We start from the raw sequence: 6000 nt of genomic DNA, 5'->3' as shown, positions 1-6000 counted from the left end.
ATACCAGACGTTGCTGAAAGTTGCTTCAGGGTCTCATACTGTAAGCTTTTGTTCCTTTCAATTAACAGTAGTGCTGGACTTTCTGAGACAACCACTCAAAGGCCTTGTTTATGCCCGAAAGTTCATGCTATCACTGCCTCCACAGCGTTATGTTGTACGGTACGAAGACAAAGCTTCATTGGTCTTCAATGTAAGACACAACTTCAGCTCCACACACTTGTGCATATAACCACTTTTGGGTTTGTAAATCCGCAGGGGAGGCCTGTGGCTCCTGCCAGCGGACAGCCGGCCCCGGGCCCGTGCCGGGGCTCCCGGAGGTGTCGCCGGGCGGGCGGGCAGCGTCTGGCCCCGCAGCGGGGCCGCTCTGCGCCGCTGCCGAGGGCTGCGCGGAGCTGCTCTCCCTGCCCACATCCGTCCGCCCCACAACGGGAAGGGCTGCGCTACTCAGAGAGGCAGAGGAGGCTCGGCGGTGGAGGACGGGCAGCAGCCAGGGGGATCACGGGCAGGGGCTCCTGTCACGGCGGCGGCAGAGGCTGCCGGCGGGGCACAGGATCCCGCCCTGCCTGCACGGCCGGGAAGGGAGGGCGGGAGGCGGGTGGAGGAGACACCCCCCGCCTTTATCGCCCGCACCGCAGCGGGGTGTGCAGGCTCTCCGCGCCGCAGAGGAGCCTTGTCGGGGGACAGCGACTTGCAGGAGCCCCGCTTATCCTGCCCCAGCAGGCTCTGTCCCGCGGACCGTGCCCCGGGGCTGCAGCCCGGCCCCGCCTCCCCCGAGGTCGATTCCGTGCTCTCGGCTCTTCTCCCCGCCGCGGCGCCCGACTTGGTTCAGCCCGGGGCAGGCGCTAGGAATAAGCCCTGTCCCCTTTGAAGAGCCTCGGTTCAGGCTCGCCTCTTCCCTCCCACCGCCGCTGCGCACTGCTCGGTCCCGACTGGGCCCTCCCGCCGGGGCGGCTCCAGCGGCTCCGGCTCCACAAGTTCCTGCTGCCCGTGCCCCGGGAGCGCGCACGAGGCTGGCCCGGCCGTCGGAGGCGCCGGGCGGGAGCAGCGGGAGCGGCAGCGGGAGCGGTGCCGGGAGGGGCGGGAGGAGGGCTGTTGTGCGGGAGCCGCCGATGCCGCTGTGAGATGGCATCATTCTGCGCGGCGGCGGCGGCGGAGCGCGGCGCGGAGGGGTGAGGAGCCGCCGCGGCGGCGAGGAAGCGAAGAAGAAGCAGAGAAAGGTGGAAGGAAGGAGAAGGAGGCGGCAGCAGCTGTGAGGCTGCGAGCACGGTAAGGGCGCAAAACAGGCTGTGCCGCAGCCGCTCTGGTTTGCGGTCTGGCCGGGCTGCTGTCCTCGCTCCTCGCCGCCGCTCGGCCGTGGGCAGCCAGGGGGGTGGGCGCTGGACGGCTGCGATCTGCCCCTTGTCATCGAGGGGCGGGGAGGAGGGGAATGGGCGTGGGGGCTAAAATGGCGAAGGGAGCCGTAGGGAGGTCTCGGTCTCTCCTTTCCGGCACTTCCACTCGTCGCACCCCTCGGGCTCTGCTGGCGGGGGGCGGCGGCTGTTGCTTCTCCCCTCCCGATGCCCCACATGGTGTTCGGAGAATTGCTGGTTTTCCCTGCCGTCTCCCACTGTGGCTCGCGTCTGGACAGGGCTGAGGGCCTCTGGGCCCGCACCTGGCGAGGGGAGGGAGGGTCGGGGCTGTGGTGAGCCTGTGTCTCTGTGGGGCGGGGGGACAGGGAGGGGGAGTGTCGCCGGTGTCCGATGTCAGCGAATAACCTTGTTTATTCCTGTCTACGGCCTTTGCGAGGGTGACTGGGGGCTGAGTCGTGACCTGTGTCAACGCTGAGTGGATTGCGAGAGGCTTTAGTGGCCAGGAGTCACTGAGGCAGCTCCACGGCCGGCCCTGGCTCGCTCATGTGCGGGGTGAAAGCAGAGGAGAGAAATATTGTCGCGTTTATGTTCACCTTTCTTTGGTGGAGCCGGGGAGGGAGGCAGTGAGGAGCCGTGTCCCCTCACGGTGCCGGGCGCAGGGGACACGGGGGGTGCTCGGTCAGCGCTCAGGTTTTGGGTGTCTGCTCGTCTCTCGGGGTCCCTGTGATGGGTGTTTGGCTGAGCAGACTGTGGGAATTGAAGACCTCAGAAGACCTGTTTGTGTCCTTTATCTTTGTTTATGTTGTTGCAAAATGTTACAACTCGGTGTGTTTATTTACTTGATTTTATTTGTAGTTGTCTTATTTTTGGAATGATACCAATTCTCATCCCAGTTTAACTAGGATGAGCTAGCTCTGCTTCCAGATCTATAAATGTTTAAACTGTACATCAAAGAGAGAAAAGGACTTAACACCATCTAATTATTTTAATGAGAGCTCTTCGATGTTTGGGTGAAACTGTAAAAAAAGATATTTATATTTCGGTTGCACTTTCAAAGGGCAGCTGTGTCTTATAAAAAGTAATCAGGATGCCGTGCATTGGAAAAAACTCAGGTTAGGCAAGTTTAATAATACTGGTTTACTAGGAGATGCAATCACTGACTGCAGGTAGCTGGGTTATATATGGACATACCTCTGAAAGACAGTATGATCTTCATTGTAATAAGTCTACTCTTAAAATTGGTATTCTGGTTTAATCTCTGCAGTATAGAAACAAAGGGACTGCTATTGGCTGTGGTAAAGCTTTACTAACTTGAACTGGTTGTATATTTTTAAAGAATTTTGTATACTGCCTTATCTGAGTCTGTTTGGTCAAGGTCTAAACTGAATAACAATTTCTGGTTGATTTAAATACTAATAAAGATTAAATCAATTTACTTATAGAAAAAATCTGAGAATTTTTCATCCTTTTAAGAAAAATTTTACAGCCGCAAAACCACAATTTACTTGGATTCATGACCAAGATGCTTTCAAATGGGGCAAGGAGAAATACTTCTGGTTGATGCTGCTTGTGAACTTGTGGGTTTAGAATCCCTTTATCACCTCCTTAGTGTGGATTTTGAGCTATATTTTAAAGGTCTAGTCCTGTAAGTGCTTCTAGCTTGAGCAGCCTAGTACTATCCATGGACTTTCCCCAATGATACTGTAGAATAATTCCCTTAAACACAAAATTATACTTGAAAGCTTGAGAGCATTTGGACTGATTTATTCTCTTGGTATGGGACACTTTGTTACCAAAAGGATATGGATTATTTTTGTTTGTAAAATAGTTTACATTTGTTGTTTAATTTCAGTGAAAAAACCACTGTAAGTCAGCCAGTATGTTTTCGTTAAAGGGTTTTCAATAAACTTTAAATAATCACTTTGCCTACAAGTGCTTCTTAAATCACAGGAATACTGATGGAGCTCAGAGCCAACCCCTTTTCACGAGTCTGTGGAACCCTTGGAAGGAGAAGTGTCTGCTAGTTTTACTGGTATTCATCTTTTTATCTTTCAGTATGAAGTCGGAAATTTTGATAAGTTGGAATTTCTCCCCACTTCCCTGTTGTTTTTCATGAAAGAATGTGTGTGGGGAAAGAGATTCCTTCTGGGTTTTGGACAGGAAGAATCAGGAGCAAGGATCTACAACAGGGAGTTGGTATCACATTCAGTTTCTTTGTACTTCCTATGCCATTAAAGCATTAGACTTGAAAATTAAGGTACCATGATCAAAATATCATGACCTAAGCCATGCCTGTTAATTGGAAATGGCTTCTCTTTATGCACTTAAGGTAAATACTTATTGCTAGCTTAAAAAACCCCTGCAATCTAAATCCTCCACAAAAACCCCCCAGTTCATTTTAGAATTGAGTTGAAATAACGGAGTGTGAAGGCTAGGTGAAGTAATGAACGGAGTGATAACCAAAATAAGTGCTTGCTGCAAGCTGTCTTTAAGTGATTCTTGTTAGTTACTTTTAGCTGTGGTAAAAAGACTCTTCTTGAAGACTGAAAAGGAGTGAAGCTACTGATAAAAATGTTCTCTCTCTTTTAGGCAGGCCTTGTACTGCACTTGCCTGCTTCTGCAGAGTGTAACATTCACCTGAATTAAAAAAAAAGAAAAAGAAAAAAACCCTTCTGGCTCTGCCAGAAAATCAGTTGCATAGTGACTCAAAGTCAGAAAAGCTGCTCCAGTGTGCCTGTAATAAAGTGTCTGAACTGGGGCAGGATTCCCCAGTTTCTATGGTAGTGTCATATTAGCAAAAATTCTGTTATTTTTCCTCTCCTTGCGAAACTTGTTAACCAGAACTGCTGAACTCTTCATTTGAGTTCTGAGTTGTGCAATATAGTGACACTCTTCTATATTCTCAGGTCTGTGTCCCAGTGCAGGCAATAGGAGCTGGTTACATCCAGGTCCTTCTTTCCAAGTTTGCTGCCATTGCGTCAGTAGGCCACATTCTGTGTCGGTGTTCATTCAGATTTACTGTGGTGTGCTGGAGTTCTCCTGTGGTTACATAAAGTGGCTGGAGGTAAGGATCATTGGAAATACTGGAGGTGTCACCACTGTTTTCTTGAAGAACAATAATACAGTTGGAAAGAGAAACCTCCTCTACTTACCAGCAGGAGTTAGGAGTGCCCAGAAGAGGCATTCCAAAGGCTTGTAAGAAAGATGAAGTCTTAGAGTGGTGCACCCTCTTTCCCTGCCCTGGCCCTCTCCCCTGTAGAGCACTGACATGGCACAGTTTTTGCTAAAATGTGCTATGATACCTTTAAGAGAGACTTAGAGGGAGTTTTTGTTTTTAGTTGCTTTTTGTAAGAGAAAAGCTCTAATTACTGCTGCTTGTGATATCTATTTGCTGTTTGAGGAGCTGCTGGTTTAATCAGAAGCATATTTAAGTTTAGCTCTGTTTTCCAAGTGTAGTGTTGCTTTAGAGAGAAACCCTGGAGATTCCAGGGAAGCTGTCAGAGTGGTTATAGGATGTCAGAATTGTTTACAGGGGAGCGTGCTAGGTTTGATTTTGTTTTGTTTTCATTGCTTTTTTTTTTTTTTTTTTAATTTCTTAGCATTGCAGGGAAAGTATGTCAGGAAAACCTTTAGGTTTCTTTTACATAGAGATTTACTAATTATTGCACATACAGTAAGAAGTAATTAATCATTGCAGGTTTACATGACTGTACTGCTGTAGTTTTATAGCAACCTATGTATGACAAAAAAATAATTCTATTTTGATTTGTTCTCCCCTCAGTCAGTGTTGGGGGCTGTGTAAGTAAGTTGTTAATCTAATGTACAGTTTGGTAATTCAGTACTGTCAAAAAATCACTTTTAAAATCCTGCTAAAAGAGAGTATGGCTTTGGATTTAACTTACAAATTCTACTTAATTTCCAAGAGTCAGCTAAAATTTACTGAGCTGGTTGTGTTACTTTATAATGGCTTTTGACTAAAATAAAGTCATCAATAAAATTGGAGTGAAGCATGCGTTTAACAAAGCAGATTATGTTCTTCAGTTTTTATTAACCACCATTTTTCTTTTCATTGGAATATGTTAGATATGCTTTTGTTCAGCTTTAAGTGGCTAGCATCTGAGCATACTTAAATGTAACCAGTTCAAAACCTGAATACTTTTTTCTGAATAAAATTATCTGTTACACAGTAGGACAATCTCTTGATTTGTCTTACGTGTAAATAGCATTGAGAATGCAGATGCATGTTAGTATCTGACCCCTCAAGTAGTTCAAACAGCACAGAATTACTCCCATCTACTTTGATTCCATTAGGATTTTAGGCTTATTTTGCAGGATATTGTCTTGAAGATAGAGGAAAGCAATTTAAAAACTGATGAGAAGGGGAAGTCGGATTCTAAAGATAAGCAGCAAAATAATTCTGGTTTATGCATTTAAGTGTCTTCACCTTGCAGCCTGAAGTGGGCAGAGGAGAGCTCTCATCTGTGCCTCTGTGAGCCTGGAGAGCAGTAAACAGGATACTCTGCACATATTTCTCATCACTGGGGTTTTTAACCCAGATCTTTTGGTATAAGATCTGAATGGAGCCGGAGATTAGCAGAAGAATCCTTGAAAAAAGGAAGCAACAAAAAACTTCTACCTGTTCCTCATATAG

At 47.6% G+C, this 6000-nt stretch overlaps 1 protein-coding gene across 3 annotated transcripts in view; it reads left to right on the top strand.

Annotated features, from left to right (window-relative positions):
- Positions 1 to 1121: 1121 nt before the first annotated feature.
- The window catches only part of WWP1 (WW domain containing E3 ubiquitin protein ligase 1), a 58922-nt gene continuing 54043 nt past the window's right edge, over positions 1122 to 6000 (top strand). For 2 of the 3 annotated variants that reach the window (XM_063172853.1, XM_063172834.1), the window contains exon 1: positions 1122 to 1266. The gene's annotated coding sequence lies outside the window, so the exon portion shown is untranslated. Of the gene's footprint in view, positions 1267 to 5980 lie in introns of those variants that run through there. The other variant, XM_063172843.1, reaches the window with a different exon arrangement.

Source organism: Melospiza melodia, chromosome 1, assembly GCF_035770615.1.
Source record: "Melospiza melodia melodia isolate bMelMel2 chromosome 1, bMelMel2.pri, whole genome shotgun sequence".
NCBI classification, from domain to species: Eukaryota; Metazoa; Chordata; class Aves; order Passeriformes; family Passerellidae; genus Melospiza; species Melospiza melodia.
This window is presented reverse-complemented; position numbering and strand designations above follow the sequence as displayed.